The sequence below is a fragment of the Panthera uncia genome (assembly GCF_023721935.1).
Source record: "Panthera uncia isolate 11264 chromosome E2 unlocalized genomic scaffold, Puncia_PCG_1.0 HiC_scaffold_20, whole genome shotgun sequence".
Taxonomy (NCBI): Eukaryota; Metazoa; Chordata; class Mammalia; order Carnivora; family Felidae; genus Panthera; species Panthera uncia.
The window spans coordinates 15,417,454-15,444,186 of NW_026057589.1; the positions used below are offsets into that span (position 1 = coordinate 15,417,454).

General features: G+C 42.3%; 1 long non-coding RNA gene across 1 annotated transcript in view; it reads left to right on the top strand.

The window, feature by feature from the left end:
- LOC125916602 (uncharacterized) overlaps positions 1-20,130 on the top strand; it is a 45,163-nt gene extending 25,033 nt beyond the window's left edge. The window contains exons 4-6 of the long non-coding RNA XR_007455976.1: positions 11,832-11,919; positions 16,733-16,865; positions 19,648-20,130. This is a non-coding gene — a long non-coding RNA (uncharacterized LOC125916602). The remainder of the gene's footprint in view (positions 1-11,831; positions 11,920-16,732; positions 16,866-19,647) is intronic.
- Positions 20,131-26,733: the final 6,603 nt, after the last annotated feature.

Consider the following 26,733-nt stretch of genomic DNA (forward strand, 5'->3'; position numbering starts at 1 on the left):
AATAGCTCCTGGGCTGAAAGAACATTTGGTGGATCACTCATGGTAGAATTAGCTTCTGTCTTGTAGACACCAAGGTGCTTTCTTTCTGCTCCTAGTTGTACATTCCCATATTGCATGCTACATCTATTCAGTTTTAATTTATTGTTACTCAAAGCCACTCATGAAGAAAGAAGTCAAACTTGGAGTGTCAGCACACTGTGTTCCCTCTGTAGGTTGAGTGAATCCAGCCCTGGGGCTTCAGGATACCCTGGGCAAGGAAGCAGATCAGCCCTGGATGGGCAGTCCTGGGAGCACAATGTCCTAAATTATTAAGGAGAGACAATGACTGTGTTTCTGGTCTGTTGGCCAAAATTGAGGGTTCATGTTGGCGGTCAGAGAAAACAAAGTGCTGGGGTATATGAGCTCATTCTAAATGGAGTAATTTTTTGCTAGAAAATACCATTCATGAATGTATTTTTTCACCATGGTACTTTTTCTCATCAGATGTGTAGGTATATTGAAATTTCTCCTCAGGAGACTTGAGCATCTGTGGAGGAAAGAGGAAAAATGATGCAGACTCAGGAATATGTGTGGGATGGGAGGCTGCGGTATTGGTATTTGACCAGGACCTGTCTGGCCCCCACATACTGCACATTCTCTCACAGCAGGATGGAGAATCCTCTGTTCTCGTAGGGAGATGTATATGGAGAGGAGCTGGTAGGGTGAACCTGGTAATGCGATTTCATAGAATTGCATTTTCCTATTGAAATGGTGAGGCCCTAGAATAAAACCATCTTGATTGAGAGGTTGGAAAAGAGTATACATGGGCCCTCTCATGGTTATGTATTCATGTGTCTCCAGCCAAGTCTCAGAAAGACAAAATGTGTAGCCCCATGCCACCCACATGCCCTATCCCCCACTCAACCACCACAGCAGAGAGAATTCTTACCCCTTACAACCAAATGGTGAAATACCATAGGCAAGGACTCTGCATTCTTTACAGACTTACCAACTTCTAAGTAAACAATCCAGGGGTATAATAGCGTACAAGAGTAGACTTGCCCAGGCATGGCCATGATAGCCAGGAGGATACAGAGACCACCAGGAAGTTGGGAGCCAGGTAGGAGCCTGGATACCAATGAAGGATTTAGGAAAAGACTTTCATACAGTTCTTCTGTCTTTACTGATATAGCATAATATTACAGAATGTGGATAAATAATATTAGTGGTTTGTGGTAAGCATTCCTTTAATCATCATGAGAGACAAATTTTAACTTAATAGTACCTGGACTCAAGGTACTTGGGTTAAAATCCAAATTGCATTAATTTCTGGCTGTAGGACCTCAGGACAGCTCGTTCAACAACTCACTCCTTAGAATCCTCAACTGTTAAATGTAAATAATTACAGAACTTTTCATACAGGACCACTGCCAAGATTAAATGTTAAAAACATGAAATGTACTTGAAGTATTACCTGATACCAAGTAAGCACTCAATCAATTGGACTTGTATACTTCATGGTTAGTAGTTATTATTACTCACACTAGCAATAATGAACACTACTTTAATAAATAATTATCTACCCCTCTTTTTAATGTTTATTTATTTTCGAGAGAGAGTGTGATTGGGGGAAGAGCAGAGAGAGAGAGGGAGACAGGGAATCTGAAGCAGGCTCCACACTGTCAGCGCAAAGCCCAGTGTGGGGCTCAAACCCACCAACCAGGAGATCATGACCTCAGCCAAAATTGGACGCTCAACTAACTGAGCCACCCAGGCACCCCAAGGATCTGCCTCTTTCAAGCCTCACCATACTCATAAAAATATGAATTTATTCTCCTAGTTTTGAACTATCTCTTCATTCCTAATTGCAGTATTAATTTCAGTCATATTGTTAATGTAAAAGCAAAAAATGCTATCAATGGCACATCACAACTATCCTAGTTTCATATAGATTAAAAAGGAACAACAAGATTCACCAGGGTAGTAGTAATCATGGTTTTAATGTTATGATAATGCAAATTAACTGTACTGAAATCATCCTCATTTCCTAAAAGGAAACCAATATTTTCTTGTGACTACTTCTTTGGCCCTGGAAAGGTCCTGCAATATGAAAGAACTCTGTAAGATGTCACAAAATTGCTCAGAGATTAGTCCCTATAGTCACTTTCCCCCAATGTCCTTCAAAGTCGGCCATGAATTTTCTTGTACATAGCCATGTCCCTACATCCTCAAGTTACACTGACCACTCTCTCTCCATTCTCTGCAAATTCCCAAGTTCAGGCAGACACTTGGCTGGACCTTACTTGCCAATCAGGGGCCTATTGCCATGCCTCTAATATATAACATTCAATCTTTTTCAGGCCATGAGCCCTGATATTTATTTATTTATTTATTTATTTATTTATTTATTTTAATGTTTACTTTTGAGAGAGAGAGAGAGAGACAGCGTGAGTGAGGGAGGGGGAGAGAGGAGACACAAAATGTGAAACAGGCTCCAGGCTCTAAGCTGTCAGCACAGAGCCCAACACAGGGCTTGAACTCAGGAACAGTGAGATCATGACCTAGGCTGAAGTCAGACACTTAACCGACTGAGCCACTTGGGCACCCCACCCTGATTTTAGCCACATGCCCAGGCTTTTGCATCAGGAGAAGGTGCTAAATGGGTCAAGGATCAATTGCTTGTTCCTATGTCCTATCAGGGCCTCTCAGTACCACCCATGAACTCATCCAATACCCCTGCATAAGCAAAGGGGAGAAAGAGCACATTATATCTGTGGTCAGAGATATATGAGTGCAGTATGAATTCATGTTTATTTTAATATATATTCAGATGCCCAGATGCACAAATAGATATGCTTATATACAAAGATTAGCATATGTATGTATATATAAATAAATACGCATATATAAATATGTGTTTGTATTATTTATTAAATTAGTTTGTTTGTTTGTTTACTGGCTCTGTCTCCTAAGCAGACCTAGAGGCATTGACACCCTGATAACAATGAGCACACCTAGTGCCCAGATCTTGATTTCTAAACACCATTATCTAATAAAAGAAATCAGAACTCTTTTGGAAAAGGGCTATATACAGGGCAAGGGCAGTTAAAACACAAGATGATCCCATGTATATTAAAAAGACACATGGATCAATATGAAAAAACTCCCAATAGCCATGGCTGGAACAATTTTCCAAGCAAAATGTGTAGCAACTGAAACAATTGAAATACGGGACAATTTTCCTAACAAATACATAATATTAAATTATAACTCAAAGAATAAAATAAATATCCATCATTCTGTGCCAATAAAAACAAAATATTAAGTAAATGAGGAGAAGGGACAAATCTTCCTTACAGAAGAATTGCAAGGGAGCCTGGTGGCTCAGTCAGTTAAGCGTCCAACTTCAGCTCAGGTCATGATCTCACAGTTCATGGGTTCGAGCCCCATGTCGGTCTCTGTGCTGACAGCTCAGAGCCTGGAGCCTGCTTCAGATTCTGTGTCTCCCTCTCTCTCTGCCCCATCCCCTGCTCATGCTCTGTCTCTCTATGTCTCCCCCCAAAAAATAAAAGTTAAAAAAAATTCAAATAGCATGTGTACATATGTGCCTTCTAGGAGGTGGGAAATTCATTTCCTTTCTCTTAAGTATGGAGAGGACTTACCATGTCCCAGAGAATAGAATACGGAAAGGAGAAAATAGTGATTTTCTAGTAGAAAAACACTGAAGAAACCATCTTAACCAAGTGATCAAGGCTAATATCAGCAGATATGATTTATAGTAATATCATATACAATGAAAAACATACTCCACCTCTGAGTACATTTTAAAAAACACCTTTTCTCTTTTCAAAGTGCAATTTACTTACATATGTCACATAATGCATTGTATTTAAATTACAATTCCTTTGTAAACCTCTGTTATACTAAATTTGTATGACTGAATCTATAACCACTAACTTTATTTATTTATTTATTTTTAATATAATTTGTTGTCAAGTTGGCTAACATACTGTGTATACAGTGTGCTCTTGGTTTTGTATAACCACTAACTTTAAAATAATGCAACAAAATGAAATGCTGACCATTCAGTTTTGTCCTCTTTTTCTGTTGGACTTTCTCATCTATCTAGGACCCACTAACACAATGCAGACAATCTCAAAATGTGACTACTGGCATATAAGCTCTTACCTTCCAGTCTTTCGAGATGTTTCCTGAAAATGTGATTCAAATGGAATACTTCCCTTGGAGATAACCAATTCATATTGTTAATGACAGAAGATGGAGGTATCCTGGCCTTCATGATGCTTAGCACATATATGTTGAAAAATAGCATACTTAGTAATTTCCAGATCTTGTTTATAAGCATGTTGACAACATCTCTCTTTCACATACTCTGAATTCAGTTTTTGGTTTTGCAAGCTGAGGGGAGTTTAGGAGTCTCTACAGTATTTGGTTGAGACCATCATTGCTTGTCAGGGAAGTGAGCTGGCAAACAAATGATGAGGATAGACCATTTGTGCTCATTTAAGTGATCTGTGTGTGATTTAACTCGTGCTCTTGATGCCAAATTTTTGTGCAAACGTAATTATCCCCTGGTTCCATATTTAGGTTTTAGGAATGCCTAATATTAAAGTTGAAAAGTTTTAGTGGATTTTCTCCTCAGGTTCAGCAATTTGCCTTTACAAAAATTACTTAATGATTTTGACCTTAAATTTTTCACCCAAGAGAAAACAGACAATAACAAGATAATATCCCTAAACTTATGAATTCATTTATAATGTGACACCAGATGATGGCAAAGCCAGCACCAGATATTGAGGCTATTTTGAAGGATGATGAATGGTACATTCTAGGGCTCTGTTGCTGATTAGTGAGGTGCTCTCCTTTAAAAATCTTTATAGGTGGCTCAGTTGCTTAAGCCTCCAAATCTTGGGTTTGGCTCAGGTCACGATCTCACAGTTCACTGACAGCACAGAGCCTGCTTAGGATTCTCTCTCTCTCTCTCTCTCTCTCTCTCTCTCTCTCTCTCTCTTCCCCTCCCCTACTTGCACTCTCTCTCTCTCTCTCAAATAAACAAATAAACTTAAAAAAATAAAGATCTTACAAATAAAATAATCATCCATTAAGGAAATGATTAAATAGGGCCTGAAGGAACCCACAGAGCCTGTTGTGGGTTGAGGCATACAAACCAGTACGTTAGGTTCTAAGTGACAGAAAACTAGCTCAAAGTCACTTCAGCATAAGAGGGGGATCCATGAGCTCTCCTAATTAGGAAATAAAGAACTGCCCCTGGCTTCAGGCCTAGCTTGATGCTAGGACTCAATACGTGTAGGACTTTTAATCCGTCTCTCTCCCTTATGAATCTGCTAGACTCTTCTGGCATCCTTCCTCAGACAGGTTCTCATCTGCCAACTCAGAAACCCCACAGAAAATAACCAGCTTTTTCTCTTCTCGGGCATAAAAATCCAAGGAGAACTCTCACTGGGCCATGTACCCTTCATTCCCCAATAAGTGTGGTCTGAGCTGGGGTACTCTGATTGGACTGGGTTGACCCAAGCCTTCTACTCTGTGTCCAGAGAAAGATGGTCATGACCAAAAGAGCCATGTGGGTGAGGGAGAAGTTCCTGATAGAGAAAGATGAGCAACCCTTTCTTAACTCCCTTTTATTTATTTTTTTAATGTTTATTTATTTTTGAGACAGAGAGAGACAGAGCATGAACGGGGGAGGGTCAGAGAGAGGGAGACACAGAATCTGAAACAGGCTCCAGGCTCTGAGCTGTCAGCACAGAGCCCGACGTGGGGCTCGAACTCACAGAGCGCGAGATCATGACCTGAGCTGAAGTCGGATGCTTAACCGACTGAGCCACCCAGGCGCCCCTCTTAACTCCCTTTTAAATGAGTGCCTTAGAGTTGGTTTCTCTTACTTTCAACCCAGAATCCCAACTACTGTAGCGAGTTGTAGGAGATGGGACAATGAGTAGGGAAACTGCTTTCTAGGCACAGGACTGTGACACTGCACACCACATGTCTCACAACAGCCCTGGGGTGCTGATGCAGAGCTGCTGCTCAAAGCTCTTGAGCGTCAAGCTATATACCACCAGAGAAACACAGCAAGTTGAAGAATGGAGTGATGTTTTGCCTGAAGGAAAAGAAGACAGACTTGAACTGATCCCTGCCAACAGCTGGGATGTGTAATTTAAACATTCCACTGCCCTAAAGGGAGTCGTGTAACCTGGAGCCAGTGGGACAGTCCTGGTTTAAAATATTCTGCTCACATCAGCCTAGAGATTGTCACAGTGCCCCCTGAAGAGCTCATTAATGGTCATACTTACCCAGGGTAACACAACTAAAACTGTTTCCCAGATCCTGTAATGAGAAGATTCCAACACATGTGTTGCAGGGGCAAGAGAACAAGAACTTCTTTTGAATCCGTAAAGCCCCAACAATGCTACCACCATAGTATTCATTGCATATGGTGTGAATAGATGCAAAGATGCGGTCCTGAGCATTTTTCTAACTGTAGGGCCTTGAAACACATTACTTGAATTCTCTGGGCATCTGTATACTTTGTAAAAAATGTTTAATAGTCATCGCTTTGTGGGGTTAATGTGAAGATTCAATCTGCCTACTATGTAAAGTGGTTGGTACAGTGCCTAGCACATAGTAAGTGCTGAACAAACATCGGCTCTTACTATTATTACAAAAAGTATAGGGCCGCCTCCACCAACCTAATTTAAGAGGCAGATGAACTCTTAGTTTCATCCAAATATGTTATATACACCACTCTGGCCATTACAGATTCATCACTTTGGATTAACAAATAATCTCTATGGCAATGCCGAAAACTCTAGTAGGAAACATGAAACACTACATTCAAGACTTTCATAAATAGTTCCCAAAGTAGTTATTTCCTCCTAATGGGTTTTAATGAAGAGAAGGGTGACATGAACCACAAGAATCTTCAGATAGGTACAGATTGGGATCGGTGACACTGGAGTGTTATCAGTGACACTGGTGGGCTGCAATGGGCTGAGAAGAAAATGTTTTGATGGAGAATTTTCTGATATCACAATGATCTTTAATTCTCATTATTCACCAGGCAGATTAGCTGGTCTCAAACACAAATACAAAAACAAAAACAAACAAAAACAGAAAACAAACACACAAAAAACCCCTATCTCAAAGCTCCATAATGTTTGGAGCAGGAGTCTACATATCCAAAACATGGATTTTTCTGCCATCTGCTGGTCATTTTTGAGAAGGACAACAATCTTTATGTGAGCAAAGATGGGGTCTTTGGTGCCTCTCTTCTTTCTTGCCCCACCTGGGGACTTGCCCACAAATCTCACTGGAACAGTGGGTTGTAGAATTTAGTTTGTGAAATAGGTGATGGGACTTTGGAGATTCATTATGGTGGTATATGGAGACACTGATGGACATGTATGGGGTCAGTGATTAGTGTCTGTGGGTTCAGTAGCAAATGTCCGTGGGGTAAGTGAATGTGGCTGAGAGCTGAGTGATTGTAATGGTACCAGAAACGGATTTTTTTTTCTGGACTTAGCAATGGAGTCTCTAGAAATAATGTCTAGAATAGGATATTGAAATATCTGAGATGTGGAATCTATTTTGTCTATGGTACACAGTCTGTAGGATAAATGATGTTTAGACAGAGGTGTCTATGATGTGGGCTCTAGAGGCCCAAGAATGTGGAACCTTATGTTAGTTGAATGATTAAAAAATGTTTCAAAATTTAATATATATTAGGTAAGTTTATCTAACCCATGTGAGTTTCTTGGCTGTGTAAAATATCCTAGTTCTTAGGAGATGCATGTATTCGGGGGTGAAACATACTGATTTCTGTGATTTACCTTCAGTGTGGTTTAGCAATAAAATGTGCATGTAATTTTCAAAACGGTTAAAAACTATCAACAAATTAGAAGTTCTAAAGTATGTATGAACTGTAAACATTCTCAAAAGACACAAAATTGGGGCGCCTGGGTGGCTCAGTCGGTTGAGCGTCCGACTTCAGCTCAGGTCACGATCTCACTGTTCGTGAGTTCAAGCCCCGCGTCAGGCTCTGGGCTGATGGCTCAGAGCCTGGAGCCTGCTTCCGGTTCTGTGTCTCCCTCTCTCTCTGCCCCTCCCCCATTCATGCTCTGTCTCTCTCTGTCTCAAAAATAAATAAACATTAAAAAAATTAAAAAAAAAAAGACACAAAATTAACTTGAATGAAAGGAAAGATCCATTGTGTCTGGGATTCTCTAACATCAGACACCTCACTCCATCCAAAGTAAAACAAAGTGTACAAAAAAGAAATAGATCCAGAGAAGCCTGGGGTCAAAGTCCAGCTGACATATCCTGAAACTTCCCTACGTAATTTGCTCAACCAAGAATCGTTAGGTGAGGAAAGGGAGAATATTCTAGTTCCCGTAACACAAAAGTTTTAAACTTTTATGATGACACAAAGGAGACTATCTTTAGGACTCCAAGATACAGAAGGCACAAAATGTGAAGGCCATTATTAATCAATCTGACTACTTTAAAATAAGACATGTTTCCCAAAATAAAACCAAATACCATAAACACTGTAAGATGAAAACACTGCAAGATGCAGACCCAGGGTAGAATTGTAGAGAATTTACAGAATAAGTGAGGTCTGAAAAATTAGTGTTTTGGAGAATTGATTGAATTTCTCCTTTTAGCATAATTTGTCATCTCCAAACTTGTTCAGAGTCCTTCCACAAAAGTGTATCCTCTATTTTTTGTTCTGTTCGATTTTTTATCATAGAATAAATTTAGATTTGCATGAAAGGTTCTAAAGTGGTACGTAGAATTTTTTTTCATACCCTTCACCTAGTTCTTGCCCTAATGAGAACATCTCACATCACCAGGGGACGCCGGTCAGAACTAAAAAATCAACATGGACACAATACTGTTAACTCAATGGCAGACTCTATTCGGATTCCATCAGTTTCTCCACAAATGTGGTTTTTCCATACAAGAATCTAATCCAGGATATCACAGCCCTCAGTCACTGTATCTCCTCAGTCTCTGATCTGTGACGGTTTCTTGATCCTTCTTTGTTTTCCGTTAACTTAGAAAACTTAAAAGAGTGTTACTCACCTATTTTGTACAATGTCCCCCAATTTTTGTTGGTCTCCTGTATTCTTATTATTAGACTGAAATTATGGTTTTTGTGGAGAAAATTACCACAAAGAAGAATTGCCCTTCTCATCTAATCATATCAGGGGTACATTATATACACATGATACTGGTGATGTTAACCTTTATCACTTGGTTAAAGCGGCGACTTACCAGGTCTCTCCACTATAAAGCCACTTTTTATGTTCCCCTTCCATACCTTTTCATTTGGAAGTGAGTCACTAAGTCCAGCCCACATTCCAGGGCAGGGAGAGTAATTGGAATTAATTCAAATTGCTCTGTAAGGGAGATCTGCTCCCCTTCCCCACCCCCATCTATTTAGTTAGTTACTTATTTGACATTATTATGGACTCATGGAGATTTATTTTGTTTTGGGGGTTATAATCCAGTCCTCATATTATTTATGTATTTGCTCAAATTGTCCTAGCTTTGCCTATGGGGAGCAATTTCAGGTTGACTTCTGTACCCGTTTGCAAAGCCCATATTTTTAAAATCAGAGTATGGTATTTAAAAACCAATATCCAGAAGAGTAATGTCATCAGAATGGCAGAGTAGGCAGCTGCAAGTTCTCATCTCCCCCCGAGACACATCAAAAAACAAGCAGAAAATGTCAGAACCAACTTTATCAGAACTCTGCGAAACAATCAACAACTGACAGCAGCCAAGCAAATGCTGAATCAAGAAAACAATATGACTTCAACACAATAGAAAAGTTCTGTGGTGATTTTATTTACCTTTATTCCCCCCATTCCCAGCTATAAGGTGGTTTTAAAGCAATAGCAACCTGCATTTCCAGAGAGGCACCCTGCTCCCTGAATCAGGAAGGAACAGAATAGACCTTAGCGGCAAATTAGTGTGTGTGTGTGTGTGTGCGCGCGCTCAAACCTGTCTGGTGGTTTATCTGAAGGACTGATGGAGGTTGTTCATCTCTGTTTCATCTAACTTGGAAGTCAGCACAAGGGAGTAGGTCCGAAAAGTAATAAGAGTGGCTCAAAACACTACCAGGCTTGGGACTACCACCCCTCAGGTGCCAGAAAACTACCTGGTCTTACACAGTTTACCCCCTCGAATGTGCCTACTTCTGCTGTCTGCCATAGCAATTCTGGCTGTTCTCCACCAAGGGCTTTCATCATTCCCCACTTCTAGAAACCATCCTAGAAACATGTTCCCACCATCTAATGCAGTTCCTGCCATTTGGGCAAACTGCCCCAGCTTTAGCCATTGTGATGTCCTTCAGATTGACTCCTGTGTCCTTTTGGTATATCTGTAACTTTTATTTACTTATTTAAAAACTGTACATCCTTCTAGGGCATGGTTACCGGTGGGGGTGAGGGGTGGAAAAGAAAGGAGGTTGGTTGAAGGGTACAAACTTTAAATGAGATGAATAAGTTCACAGGATCCAGTGTACAACATGGTGATGTTAAGTCCTGTCTCCAAATTTAATCTTCAATACCATTTGGCCACCAATCACAGATTCTTGTCCCATGTCCACCTTCAGGCTCTTGTGAGTACATGACAGCTAGATTCCACTATTCTATTGAAATATTGCCCCTGTTTTGCTAGCAGGCTCAATATGTCCCTGGCTAGGATATATTATGACTTTCTCTTAGTTATTGACTTCATGGGAAGCACTCACAAGGCTTTGTGTTAGGAAAGAATTTGGTAAGATGTGATAAGAGTGCAGGACCTTAGAGAAACAGTTGATTCCAGAGCTGAAGAAATGAAGATGCACAGTGGCTCTGGGGCATCATCTCATGCCATAAATCAGATTTTTTTTTTCTAGCTTCATTAAGGTACAATTGATTTTTAACACTATGTATATTTAAGTTATATAATGTAATAATTTGATATATGGTATACATTGTGAAATGATGACCAGAGTCAAGCTAAATTAACAAATCTGTCACTTAGTGACTTTGTGTGCATGTGTGTGTGAGTGTGTGTGGTGAGAACACCTAATATCTACTCTTTCTGCAAATTTCAAGTATGCAATACAGTATTATTAACTATAGTTCATCATGTTGTACACTGGATCTGAAGGACATCACAATGGCTAAAGCGGGGGCAATTTGCCCAAAATATATGTTGGTCGTATAGGCTTACACCCCAAAAGAATAAAATAAGTATCTTTTACCAGAAAGAAATCAGTGAAAAGAAGGGGCAAATTGTGGAAACCCCTGCAAAACTTCACTTCCCTCCTCTTTGGGTGCAGGCTGGGTTTAGTGACTCACTCACTTCCAAATAACATACGAAAAGGTTAAAGTGGTGACTTCAGAGTGGAGAAACCTGGAAGACACCTTCTTAACCAGGGGATCAAGGTGAATATAACCAGGGATAACTCGTAGTGATATCACTTGATATGATACAATGAGAGGGCAATCCATTTCTGTGATATATTCATCTAAAAAACCTATAATCCAAATCTAACCAAGAGAAAACATCATACAAACCAACAGTGAGAGACATTTTACAAAATACCTGACTTGTATTCTTCAAAATTATCAAGATCATGAAAAACTAGGAAACAGTGAAAACTGTCACGTATTGTAAAAAGCTAAAGAAGGCAAATAGAGACTCCTGGATCTGATCAGGGAAGTGAAAAAGGCTATGGGTGGCAAGACTGTGTACATGGGAATAAAGTTAGGTTAGCTCATAGTATTGTACCAATGTTAATTTCATTGCTTTGACAGGTGCACCAAGGTTATGTAAGATGTTAACCCTGAAGAAACTGAATGAAAGGTATACAGGAACCCTCCATACTTAACTTCCAGCTTTTCTGTAAGTCTAAAATTATTCCAAGTTAAAAGTTCATTTATTTATTTTTTCAAAAGATTTTATTTTTAAGTAATCTCCACACCCAACGCAGAGCTCAAACTTACAACCCCAAGATCAAGAAGCATATTCTCCACCAACTGAACCATCCAGGTACCCCTAAAAGTTTATTTAAAATGTCATACTTTAAAAAACAAAATTGTAGGGGCGCCTGGGTGGCTCACTCGGTTGAGCATCTGACTCTTGATTTCCACTCAGGTCATGATCCCAGGGTCTTGGGATCCAGCCCCACATCGGGCTCCATGCTAAGCATGAAGCCTGCTTCAGATTCTCTCCCTCTCCTCTCTATCTCTCTAAAATAAAAAAAAAATTAATAAACAAATAGAATCAAAAGTCTCTAAAAGAATAAACAAAATAAAACAAAGGAGCCCACGGGCAGGTGGAGTTAGCGACCAGTGTAAAGGAAACTAAGAAGAATTATTCCAGTTGCCCCGTGACCCATCATTAGCCTGTATTTTACTCATGGTTATGCCCCAAAAGATGAAAATGAACTACAGTTGACTGTATATCCTCCCAGGAGCTTGAAGGCCCTGCTGAAACTTTGTGGTGCGTCTCAACTGAGACTGCCAAAGGGGAGACGCTGTAGAACAGTGGCCTAGACTAGGTGCATCTAGTCCACAGATTCCAGGGGCAGATATGTTTGTGTTTAAGCTGTTATGGATTTGTTGACCTTCTTAAGTGCACACATGAATACGTTTCCTCAAATTTGAAGAGCTTTCAGCCATTAAATTTTTCTGCCTCTTTCTTTGTTCTCTTTCTAGAACTAAGGTTGTATGTTTAATGCAATATATTTAATGGCTCCCCAAGGGTATCTTAAGATTTGTTCATTGTACTTCATTCTTTTATCTTTCTGTCCATCAACTGGATACTCTTAATTGATCTGTCTTCAGTTTTAAATTTTTTTTAACGTTTATTTATTTTTGAGACAGAGAGAGACAGAGCATGAACAGGGGAGGGTCAGAGAGAGAGGGAGACACAGAATCTGAAACAGGCTCCAGGCTCTGAGCTGTCAGCACAGAGCCTGACGCGGGGCTCGAACTCACGGACCGTGAGATCATGACCTGAGCCGAAGTCAGATGCTGAACCGACCGAGCCACCCAGGCGCCCCTGTCTTCAGTTTTATAGATTCCTCCTACTTCTAGCTGAAACCTGTCATGGAAACTCTTATCCATATGAGTTATTATACTTTTAAAACTCCTGATATTCTCATTGGTTTGTATTCATAACCTCAACTCATGTATTCATATTATCTATTTTATGAGTCATGTAATTATCTTTACATATGCTTTCTTTTCATTTTAAGCACATAAATATGTGCTTAATACCTGTTTTGAAGTCCTTTTCTGCTCAGTCCAACATCTGAGCCCCCTCAGTATGCCTGCTGACAGATTTTTTTTTCCTGTGTAAAAGGCATACTTTCCTATTTCATTGCATGTATTACTGAAAAATCGGCAATTTAGATAGTACATTGTACCAACTTTGGATTCTGTTCCCACCTTGTGAGTGGTTGTGGTGGCTGGATTTTTATTTGTTTGCTTAGTGACTTGCCTGGACAAAAAGTCTGTTTCCCCCTCAGTGTGTGTGTGACTGTTGTCATCTTGTTTCCTAGAGCTTGGCGTTCCATCCCTACACCCTTGTTACTTCCCCTCAATAACAAGATGGCACTTTACCCTATTCCAGCTAGAGCGTATAAGCATTGTTTATGGAAACGATGGAGCCAGAGAAAGGGATTCACTAAATTTGTATATGATGTCCTGGCAAACTCCTAAGAGATGCATGTATGAAAATGACCAGAGCCAACACAGCAAAATGTCTGAGAAATCGACTACTGTATAGAATACCAAACAGGTTTCACAATTGGCCTCTGGGCAGCACACAAGTGAGAGAAGTCAGAATCACATTGCAAAGGCTTTGAAAGCTAAGTTCATAGCTGAACTACAGCCCATGGCAGTAGGCCAGAGTGTGTGTTCCCAAACCAAATGGGTGGGCCACTTACTAAAAGGGAAGATTTGAAAAGGAACCATGTCAAATAATAGTCAAAATGTTCCCAATATAGTCTAAAATAGCATAGTTGCGGGGCATCCGGTGGCTCAGTCAGTTAAGCATCCGACTCCTGATTTCAGCTCAGGTCATGATCTGATGGTTTGTGAGTTCGAGCCCTCTGTGCTGATAGCACGGAGCTTGCTTGGGATTCTGTCTCCTTCTCTCTCTGCCCCTCCCCCACTTGCTCTCCATCTCTCTCTCTCAAAATAAGTAAAAATAAACTTATAAATAAATAAATAAATAAATAAATAAATAAATAACATAGCTGCCTCCTCTTTTGTAGATCTGTGGTTTGCCTTGTTACTGCTTCCAACTAAAAATCTTCTCCCTAGTAATTCCTGTGGCCTGTCTTCAGTTTTAATTTCTTATGATTCAGAAGCACTCATGGGAAAAGAAGTCAGAGCCTGAGGGTGACCTAAGTGCATACAGGTATCCACAGAAAAGAACACACTGTGGTCCACAAATAGTCTATTCCAGAGGCTCAGGGGACCCTGGGGCAGGTATAGAATGGGGCATGGTTGACCAGTCCTGGGAGTGCAGTGTCCTGGGTGCCTCATGAAGAATAATGTGCAGAGAGGGTGACCTCTTAGCCTGGGAAGATGAATGGTCCGCTTTGGAGGAACACATGCCAACGGTTAGGGGTAGGAGTCTGAAGAGTGATCAACTCACCCTAGATGAAGAATTTCTTCTGAGGTGTCCACTTCTGAATGTAAACACTGTTGTCCTTAGAAGTCAGATAAATGAACTCAAATACCCCTTCAGTAGCCTTGATCACCTGTAAAAAGATAGGAGTGTGGCATGGGATTGAGGAGTATGGGAGTGTTTGGGTCAATTCAAGCTGCTATAATAAAATATCATAGACTGGGGCACTTAAACAACAGACCCAGTTTATTTCTCACAGTTCTGCAGGCTGGGAAGTCCAAAATCAAAGTGGCCACAGCCTTGGTATCTGGTGAGAATCCACTTCCTGGTGTGCAGACCACTGCCTTCTTGCCATATCCTCAGGTGGTAGAAAGAAAAAGAAAGTAACTTCTCAGGTCTCTTCTCATAAGGCCATTAATCCCATCATGAGGACCCCCTCTCACAACCTTCTAATGGCCCAATGGCCCTATATCCAAATAGCATCACATTAGGGGTTAGGGCTTCAACATATGCATTATGGAGGGCATGATTCAATTCATAGAAGGTAGGCAGAATAATGGCTCCCCCAAAGATGTACTTGTGAAGAACTTGTGAGTGTGGTACCTTACATAGCAAAAGGAATTTTGCTGATTTGGTTAAATGTAAGGACACTGAGTTGGGGAGAGTGTTCTGGATTATCTGGGTGTGCCCAACTTAGTTGTATGAATCTTAAAAAGTAAAGAACCTTTCCTGGTTCTCAGAAAAGTAAATACAACCCTAGAAGAATCATTATAGAGACGCAGCATAACTCCCAGGTCCCAGACTGAGCCAATTGTATGCAACATTAATGGCCTCACCCCCATCCTAAGAATGTTCAAGACCTGTCAGGCCCTCACTGGAAGGTCACACACGAGTCAGTGGTCAATGCGTATGGCTCTCATCCCAAACTACAAGATTGGCCATGCCCAAGACATTACCAAAGCCAGTCCATGCCTCCTCAGGGAATGAACAGAGAATCTGGCTTCCTCCTACCCATGGCTTCAAGACCTCAACCAGTTCATCTGGTCTGCACTACAGTTTGTCGACCCTCCAAAAAGTCTTATGTGTCCTTGAGCATTGGAGATCCTGTGTGCAAGAGTCACAGGAGAGCACACGTCAAGCAAGGAAATGTCCCTATCGAGTCAAAGACTTAATGAGTGGGCAATTACAGGTCAGAAAGCAATCAGCATACCTTCATAAATGCTGGATACACATTAATCTGTAGCCAAATCTTCAGCTTTTCCTCAGTCCTGGGAAGACCCAGAGATGAACAGGCATTTGGCCAGAGGACATAGGAAGGCCAGGCACCAATGCCCCTGTTGCCCTCCAGGGTCCTTCACTTGGATTGTGACCCCAGGCTGTAACCATTCCCCATGACCTCCTCTGCACACAGCAGGAGATCATGCATATCAGAAACAAATCTATTTGATTAGGTGCACCCTTTGTCCTCTCAAAGTCCCCAGGGGATTTTGGAGGAGGTAAGTTTGATTGTCTGGGCCTGGACCAGTTCATCTAATCTGCCATAACTCCTGAGCACCCATAATAGGTGCTTCCTGCCTCAAGAAGTGTAGTTCCCCAAAAGCCCCCTGAAAACAGGAGACCAGGAAGAGGGATACTGGGCCATTAATCTTCGGGGGAAAATCAAATTCTAGACAGGGGGATGTCACGGACAACATAGGAAGCTTTCCCTGTGCATCATGCCCTTTCCACAAGCCTGTCCACTACCCTGTGAACCATAGCCCTGTTCCTGCCTTGGACCGGGAGCCAGGCTTACAAGCTCATCAGAGAAAAAGGGTCAAGCTGCCAGGGGCATCCATGAAGCATGGACCTACTCCTTAAACTAAACTCACATTTCCAGTCCATCTCCTGTGTTTGACCAAGACCTTGTGGGGATCAGGGGCCAGACCTATCACTCAACCCTCCAGACAGGCTGTGTTCTCCCTGTCTCTCTACCCCAGATGACTCATGCCTTCCACAGACTTTAAGGGAGATTCACGAGATATAAGAACTTTTCTTAACCTAGAGCACTCTGGACCTGGCACTTGTCTACCTCCAGGTTTTATACTTTCGGTGGCGTAAAGACACAGGCTGTACTCGACATGGAGAAAAACCAGGGTCAAGAGTGCGACTTGCAGATGAAAGAGAACACAAAGTGGTGAAATCAAATGGAAGGAAGAAACACAGAGGAGGTTTGTCAACTTTTTACTTATTATATTATGTTAATGCATAAACTTAACGACAAAATGCGTGAACACTGTGTGCGTACAGCTTTGTGAGTTGTAACAAAATCTACACACCTGTTTCACTAAGACACAAGTCAAGAAGCAGAAAAAAACAAGTGCCCAAGCACTGATCCAAAATCATGCACTTGGTGAGTTTTGAGGGTTTGGAGGGAACTGACGGGAAGAAAGAATGGAACGTTCGGCGTGACTGGTGTGCCTGGGAATCTTATGGCGTCGGGGAGCCTGGATGGCCTGGGCGGTTTGTTGAGCCTACGGAGTAAGACGGCTCATCAGTTGGGTGAGGTGAGTGAAATGCAGGAGGCTCTTGTTTATGTGATTCTAGTCACAGTGACCAAGTAGGAAAGGCAGGCCGGAGCTGGTCAAGGTCAAGTGAATGAACTCAATGTTTTCAGGCAAATATGCCCCATGGGACAGGACAGGAATTCAGGAAAGCAGCAACTCACATTAGTTTTACAATCTGTCTACAGAGTTCAATGTCCAGCAGTATCAGGTCCCCTCTGCTCTCCGTTACTGGAGTCCACCCCGATTAGACAAGAGAAGTGAATGGGGGCATGTGAGAAAAAGAAATGGGGCTGTGGTGAAGCCACAGAGGAGAGAGATGGGGTAGTGAGGTAGAACGGAACAAGGAGAGAAGGAGTGGAGGACAGAGGTACAGAGAATAGTGATAGGATCAGAAAGCAGAGTGAGAGGCCAGGAAACAAGGTGAAGGAGCTCGCAACAGTGACATTCGCTGCAGGTGCAGCCCTGGGGACTGCTCATGAGATAGTTTAATCCTACCTTTAGGAAGCTTTGGTTTTGCTCAAAAAAGGACCTCCCCCCCCCAGAACCCCATATGACGAATATTAAAGTTCAGTTCTCTGTTACACAGGCAACTTTGAAGGAAAGCATGATACAACATTAGAGCCTACACAGTGTGTCCAGATACCTCCATGAAAGGACACGCCATGGTTCACAGGGATCCATCCCAGAGGCTCAGAACACCCAAGGGTAATGAATCCACAAGCCCAGTGTTCTGGGGGCAGCTCAGAAGGCAGGACGCCTGACGTGAGGGATTCTGTGTTACCAGACACATGGATGGGAAGCAACCATAGGGATTTGTGAAGGACAGAGCAATTGGCATGAGTCAACTATCCCACACGAGGATGGCTCTGCTGGGGAATCCAGCCTCATTGGTGCCCCCACACAGACTCACTGACCTGTGTGTGTTCGTGGAAGTGCGTATCGTCAGCTGACCTTGCCAACACCACCACCGCCATGACATCAGTACAGTAAGGATGAAACTCAGACACTAGAGGCTTGTAACAAGTTTCTATGAGGAACACTTTCAAAGAGAAAGGAGCTAGACCTCAGACTACCCTAGGATCGAATCCAGGAAATGTTCGTCCTGATTGTGAATCCACAGGGCAGAACATTTATCACTTCCGTCCCTTGCAGCTTTCTATTTAAAATAGGAATAATTTTGACTTCCAAGATGGTTATGAGCAATTACATAATTATTAAATTATTAAAACATATAGAGGGCATGGAGCAGTGCCCAGCACATAATGCATGTGGCTCTAGTGTTATTTTTGTTCATGTACTTATGCTAATTACTATGATTCTTATATGTGAAGAACAAAATGGCAGAAGTTGTTGGCATTACATTATAAAAAAGGTTACATTTCATTCACATCTCTCAAAAACATGTAGAGTATGGCTTATCTAAACCTGTTTATAGGAGCATCTTCATGTTTGCAGAACTAATAGCAATAAAAAAAAGAACTAATAGCAATTATATAGGTAAGGTAATTACAATGTCAATGAAAGCATCACATTTATGCTTATTTCAACTGGTGATGGTAGAGCACAAGATTATCGTGGTGCCAACTATTGCTGTAAAGATAGCATGACGCAAATAAACAGTGAAGGATGGCATCACCACTTTGGTGAGGAAACAAGGTGCTGTCCTAACAATGACATCTCTGTCACACAGGTGTCACACAGGCCCATGCCCTGGTAGGTGATCTGTGGAGGTCACACGCAGGGCAAAGCCAATGTCCCAACCCAGCCCTCCTGTCAGGGCTGGGCAGATGCTCAGTGGATGGTCTGCTCCAGCCTGTGCCCTACCCAGTGCACATCCAGGAATAGTCATGAGATCGCACTTGGGTCAGTGATTGTGTCTCTTCACCCCACCTCTCCCCAACCCCAGGATGGCACATGGTAGCCTCACCCTTGATCAGACCATGCCCTCTTGTGGGTGAGAAATCTAAATTTAGCCTTAAAATGGTCTATTCGAGGGGGACTCTGCCTTCTTCTGAGCCATCTACCTGCACCAGCAGCCTCCACGTCTCATCACTACACAGGAGATCAGTCTCCTCACTTCTCTCCTGCGAAAGAAAGTCACAGGCATGTCAGGGAAAAACTACCATATACCTGACACACATTTGGCCTGGCCCCACCCCTCAGTCTGTGTCCACTTAGGCACACTTAGTGTCTGTTAAGTGACAGACTCTTATTATCAGCTCAGGTCATGATCTCACGATTTCGTGAATTTGAACCCCATGTTGACCTCTGCACTGGCAGCATGGAGCCTGCTTGGGATTCTCTCTCCCTCTCTCTCTCTCTTTCTGCCCTTCTCCCACTCACGATGTCTCTGTCTCTCCCAAAATAAATAAATAAACTTAAAAAAAAGAGCAGAGATCATGTTTTTCCTAAAATTTTTCCTGTTTAATTTTATTTATATTCTTAGCCTGATTTATAGGAAAATTAGATGCAAAATGAAGATAACTGAATCCTCTATGAGCATTTGATGTGCATGATGGCCATTTTCAGTTCTTGTGTCCTCATCTGCTTTACGTGCCCCTGCTGACATCACCACTACCCAAGTATCAATATAATATTGACAGAACATGGAAGTATATTCAAGATCCCTCAAAAATTTTCCTTTAATCACTCTGTGGAAAACAATGTTGAAATGAATAAAACTAGCCTCAAACTACCTTAATCAAATCCAAGACATGTTTCTTCCAGGTTATGACGTCTTGGAACAGGACCCTTATCTCTGATCCTGAAAATATAGAGTTAAAATTAAAACATGGAAAGCACATGGAGAAGAAGTATGTGGCACACATTAATGACTCAATATATGTTGCTGGTTTTGTTTTTGTAAATCTTCAAAATAATTATGTATTAGCTCCTCTTACCGCTGTGACAAGGCACCACAGCCTTTGCAGTTTAGCACAACACAAATGGGGGCGTCTGGGTGGCTTAGTAGGTTGAGTGTCCGACTCTTGATTTTGGCTCAGGTCATGATCCCAGGGTTGTGGGATTGAGCCCCGCGTCAAGCTCTGCACTGAGCACGGAACCTACTTACGATTCTCTCTCTCTCCCTCTGCCCCTCTCCCCTGCTCTCTTTACCTAAAATAAAAAATAAAATAAAACAACACGAATGTATTATCTTATAGTTTTGTAGGTCAGAAGTCCAAAACAGGTCTAAGCAGGCTAACACCAAGGTATTAACGGGGTTGCTTTCCCTCTGGAGATCCTAGGGAAGAATCTGTTTCCTTGTTTTTTGAGGATTCTATAGGACACTGTCATTTCTTGGCTTTTGGACTTCTTCATCGTCAAAGCAAGGAACATAGCATCTCTCTGATGTCCTTCTTTCATTGTTAAATCTCATTTTGAGTACAGCCAGGATAGGTTCTATTTTTAGGACTCGTATTTTAAGATTGGACCAATCTGTGTAGTCCAGAAAACCTCTTCCTTCCATAGATCCTCAAACTTAATCACATGTGCAAAGTCCCTTCTGCCACATAAGATGACACTGACTGGATTCACGAGAAAAAGTAGAAGTTGTTAGGGGTTATCGTTCTTCTTACTTTCATCACGCTGTATTAGGAATAAAATTGCAGCAGTAATTAACATTGCTTTACAAATGAAATTCTGACTCATTAAAAAAGAAAACCCTCCAAAGTATGAATTGTCTAACCCTGCTTTGCTAGAAAATCTTTATTTTAAAGCACTATGAATTTAAATTATATAAATAAAAAATAATGAGGTGGGAAGAGCAATTGAATGAAGGTATAGATAGAATCTGTCAACATGATGAGATTTTGACATTTCTTGTAATTTATTGATATTTGAACTTCCTTGAGTTTATTGATGCATCATCCAGAGAAAGAATTGTGTACACATCTACTTATTGCAACAAACCACCTCTCATTCACTGCAACACCCAGACCAAGAGAAAGTCATGAAGGTACTTGAAATGCTTCAGTGACTCATGAGCTGCAGGAAGGACTAAGCACTCCTTGGGAATGTCATGGTCTTAGACCTTCGGATGTGCATGAGATGGCATGATGTGGGAGAACTGGAAGATGCGTTCAGCCTTGACACCAGGAGGTGCAAGTGCTGGTCTCTTCCAGGTGTAGGGGGCACAGCAAGCCATCAGGAAGGATGGGGTGCACAGCACCATTACATTACGATGTGAACCGAAGTCATATAAGAGCCATAACAATATGGGGAGTGAAGGAACCTCAGCAAAGTTAACCCCCAACCCTCTTTCCCTGAGTCCGACTCCTTTCGGAATAGAGAAATGGGGTGAGTCAAGCGCACAGTGGCTGGGCCAACAGCCAACAGAGAAGGAGCATTGTTCAGGTTAAGGGAGTAAGAAACATGGAGAGGAAACAGACAATAAGAAAGTAAAAACCAGCACTGGGGCCTGGCGACAGAAACTGTGGAGAGGTTACTCAAACTAGGGTTACATCCTTCGCCACCTTCTTGCACAACCTTCTGTCTGGTCTTTGTTGACCTCTCTGCGAGAAATCATATCATACCAGGTCAGGTGTAATTTATTACCACCCAAATCACCATGCAGGAACAGATGCTACAGCATACAGCAAAAGGGGTCAGTGCAATGTGTCCAGATGTCCACTGACAGGCACACACTGCTTGGAGGTCGTAGGTGGTCAGTCCCAGAGGCTCAGACGTCCTGATGCAGGTACCAAAGGAGCCCAGGGCTGCCAGAGCTGTGAATACAGCTACCAGGGGGTGATTCAGTGGGTGAAATGCCTGCAGCGACGGGCACTGTGGTGACTTGATGCCTGCATGGGACCCAGGATGCAGGGGTCTGTTCTGTGAGATAATATGACAAGAAACCTGGCAGGGGTCAGCACAGCCCCAGAGAGGAAATCTCTGTAGGAAAGCCAAACTCATTGATCTTATAATACAGAATCACTGACTTAGCTAATTTGAAGAGATCGTTTGTCCCTCGGCCCTTTTGATCATCTATGAGGAGAAAGCGTGTGGGGGAACAGAAAAGAAACTAATGAACTTTAGTGTAGCAGGCAAAAGAGCCCTGATATTTCACCAGGACTGGTTGGGTGCCGGAGCCCCTCCTGTGTCCCTCAGCCACAGCGGTTGAGGGGGTGTGGGGGACTTAAGGATGGGAAAGTGTCCTTGGGGTTCTATTCCTCTTGTTAAACACCTGCAGCTGCGTTTTTCACCCATTCTCTGACATCAGTATTTATCTGTATACTGACACCAGCAGAGTATCACTGTAACATGGCCAAACATGGAATCTAGAGACTTGCAACAACTTTCTGTTTAATCACCCAGGGTAGAACAATGTAGACATGAATGGAGCCAGGCGTGAAACTACCCTACGACCAAACCTAGGCTATGTTCCTTCCTAGGTGTCTTTCCTCGGACAGGACATTCATCCCCTCTGTCCCTCAGATTCTTTAATGCGATAGGAGAATAACTTTGTCATCCAACATCACCGGGAATACAGTGTTAAGTAACTTAAAGCACACAGAACACACAGGGCTGTGCTGGGTACATGTTAATCCCTCAGTGCCTGTTGCTATTATGATTGTTGTTACGAATTGCTTCATATTATTATGTGCTAGTTTACTCTTGCTACGTATACAACATAATACCACAACCTTAGCCACACAAATAACACGGATTTAATATCTTACATTTCTGTATGTCAGAGCCTCAACCAGGCTCAAATCAACATATGAGCAATGCTGCCTTCTCTACTGGAGGCTCTTCTGGAGTATCTGTGCTTTGTGACATTTCAGAGGCTGACAGCATTCCTTGGCTCTTGGCCTCCTGTGTTCATTTTCAAAGCCAACCGTGTCGAATCTCTTTGACTCATTCCATTTCCATAACTATTTAGGATTCAATTTGGGAAATGTTCTCCACCTTTAAGGACTCATATCATTACACTGAGCCACTGGATAATCCAGGGTAAATCTCAATTCAAATACCTTCACCTAATCATGACTGCAAAGCCCCATTTACCATGTTAGGCCATATATTCACAGGTTCAAGGGATTGAGACGTGGGCACTTTTAGAGAGCCATTATTTTGAATGCTCAATGTTACTAATACTAATATTTAGTAGGAATAAAATTGCAGTGATAAATAATAAGCCTTTACAAATGAGGTTCTACCCCCATTTAAGCCGAAAGAAGCAAAGAAAGAAAGAAAGAAAGAAAGAAAAAAAAGGAAGAAAGGAAGGAAAAAGAAAAAGAAGAAAGGAAGAAAGGAAGGAAGAAGGAAAGGAAAGAAGGAAGGAGGGAAGAAGAAAGGCAGGAAGAACTGGGGTGCTTTCTGGAGGAGAAGAGCCTATGAACCCAACCAGGCCTTCCCCTCAAGGCTGGGCAGACACTCAGTGGCTGGTCTTCCCCAGGCTCTCAGTGCACCTCCACAAATAGTCATGAGATCGCACACAAGTCAGTAATTGTGTCTGTTCACCCCACCTCACCCCAGCCCCGGTATGGCCACACAGCAGGCTCACCCTGAGTCAGGCCATGCTCTGTTATGGAAAAGGAGTCTGGATTTAGTCTTTAAAGGGGGACCTCTTCTGCTTCCTTCTGAGCCATCTGCCCTACACTAGCAGTCTTGTATTCTTTGTTTCAAAACAGGAGATCAACCTCCCCAACCCGCGACCAGGGCCAGACAGATAGGGGAATGTCACAGGCATGTTGGGAAAAAATCACCACAATTCTGGTACCAACACTTGGCCTGCCCATGCCCTTCGGGCATGTGTATCCTCTGTGGAGACAGAGTCCTCGACCTTGGACTGGGCCCACCACAAGTCCAGAGTCCTCTTCTTGGAGCCACAGGGATTTTGACATTTGTAACCAAAACTACTATAACATTGTAGGCTAACTATACCTCAGTCAAGAAAAAAAAGAGAGAGAGAGAAAACATGCCTTTCCTGTTGTGGTCTTAGCTCGGAGTTGTCTGTATCTCACACTCTCTTTAGGTCCACAGTCTTATTGCCCCTAGTGGGGAGAGATGGTGTGATTTCAAGCAAAAAGGAACAGACACAGGGATATGGTTCTTAGATGAAGGAGAGACTGAAGGAGGTTACAAAAAGGAATTGAGTGAAGTTACAGAGGGTGTTTCCGGACAGGTGAGGGCTTTTTTTTTTTTAAATCCAGGAACTTGGTAAAGTTTAATGATATACAAACTATATTAAGAAATGTGTTTGTGCGACAGGGGGACATCTGTGTGAGTTTTTTTGTTAAGTTTATATTCACTCCTATAGGACATGGTACCATCAACGGGTAGCATCTTGCTACCAGAGCAAGAGAAAGTCCATGGAGAACATCTCAAGAACAACAGTACTTGATGGTGCTAGGAAGGTGGCATGGTTTGGAAAGGATGTTGACATCCGTAGTCTGGTAGAATTGTGGGAACTAGCATGTTTGCTGGGGAGGGTTGCTTGTTTGGAGAGATTGGTGGCTCTGAGTAATTTGTCAGTTCGTATTTTGGGAAAGTTTGGATATGTTGACTTAAGGAAGGCAGGAAATTGAAAGTGACTGTGGGTTTGAGGATTTTGATGGACTTGGAGATTTGGCATTGGGGACATGTGGAATTAGGGGGACGGGACGAGTATCTGGAGACTTTTGAATAAATTCGCCATTTGGGGCTTGCAAACTTTGGTGGATTGGTTCAGGGCTTGATAAACTTGAAGTTATGAGATTGGTGGTTCGGGGGAGGTAAGTAGACATGGGGATTTGAGCTTAATGGAAAATTTGGGACTTGAGGAGCTTGAAAAATTTGGAAATATTGAGGCCTTGAGGGAGGACAAAGGTTTGGAGAGTTTGATGGGTTTGAGCACGTGGGTATATTCCGGCAGTATGGTGTGTTTAGGAAGTTTGCAGGGTTGGGGAGGCTGAGTGGCATAAGGATATTGGTGGGTTTGGGGCAGTTGATGGGCATGGGGCACTGTTGAGCTTGAGGAGGTTGATGAGCATGAAACATTGGTGAATTTGGGGAATCTGAGGTTTTGGTGTGTTTGGTTTTAGAGGCTAGAGTTTTTGGAAGATTGCTGATTTGTGGAAGGTGGCAGCTTTAGGGATGTGGGTAGATTCATGGATGCTGGGTTGTGTGGCATGTTTAGGTGCTTTGGACATTTTCTTGGCTTGGAAGAGTGAGAGTTCTGGGAACACTGGTGGGTGTGGTGAAGATGGGGTCTGGGAGAGGTTATCGGATTTGGGGAGGAATAGTGTTTGGGGAGGTTTTTGAAATTGGCAACATTGAATGTTTTGTGGAGGTTGATAACTTAAGGTGTGCTTAAGGGCTTGGTTAAATGAGATTTGAGTATTTCAGAAATGTGAAGAAATTGGTTGCCTTGTGCAGGATGGTAGGCTTGGGAATGGGGTTATACTTGGTGAAAGAGAGTGGAGTGCAGAAGGGTATGAATTTATGATTCCATTTACATTGATTAGTTCCAAAGGGTAGGCTAATCTTGTTCAAGTTTTGCACTTGATGGATGCAGGACAGGGGGTGTTCAATTCAAAACTATGTATCTAGGAAAGCATCCAACCCTTTCCCCATGGAAGAGTGTGGTAAATGTAGCTAAGATCATCATACCTCTGTTCCTTATTTCTATTCCCAACCCAGTTTGGAGAAGATAATAAGATCAGGGGAATCAAAGACAAGAAGAGTGGCAAGATAGAGAAAGAAGAGGCAAAGAACTGGGGGCAGGGAGAAAGGGCTGAAGAGACAGAGCAGAGAACAGCAAGACATGGCAGGGAACAAAAAGTAGGAGCAGGGAGCAGTGGTACAAATCAGAGAAGAGAGCATGGAACAAGGTGACGGAGCATAGACAAGAGAGAAGAAGCTGGGAACAGAAGAGAGATAGGAAATAGGGAAATGAAAACCACAAATGTTCCTGCACTGCAGGTACAGCTGAGGGAGCCAATCACAGCACAGATACACTACAAGTTGCCTGTTTTTGCACATAGTTGTGTTCTTCTTCCACTCCAATTTCCACTGTATATATTCAAATTCAATTTCCCAGCACTCAGGAAGTCTAGAATCGTGGGAGAGTTATCACAATGTATCCAGAGAGGTACAGGTAGGTTCCTAGTGTGGTTTATGCATTGTCGGTTCCAGAGGCTCAAGACAACCTGGGACAAGTTTAGAAGTAGGAATGGTTGTACAGCCCTGGGAACAATGTGCTAGTGACCTCATGGAAAAAAAAAAAAAAAATCCTTAGAAAGGCACTCTTTCCAGGACTTGTGGGTAGAGCCCAGTACGGAAATGTTTGTGCAGAAGATGAGAGGGCACCTTGAGATTGAGTTTAAGGTTGATCAACTCACCCGAAATGCAGAATTTCTCACTGGGATGCACACTTTGGATGTAAGCACAATTATTCATTCTCCTTAGCAGCCATATAAATAAACTCAAATACCCTTCGGTTGCCTTAATCCTCTGCAATGAATTGAAAAGTTTTTGTGTGAGCCCAGGATACTTACTATGGTCTCCAAGATTCACTGGACTCCAGAACTTACCCCATCTACTCTTGCTG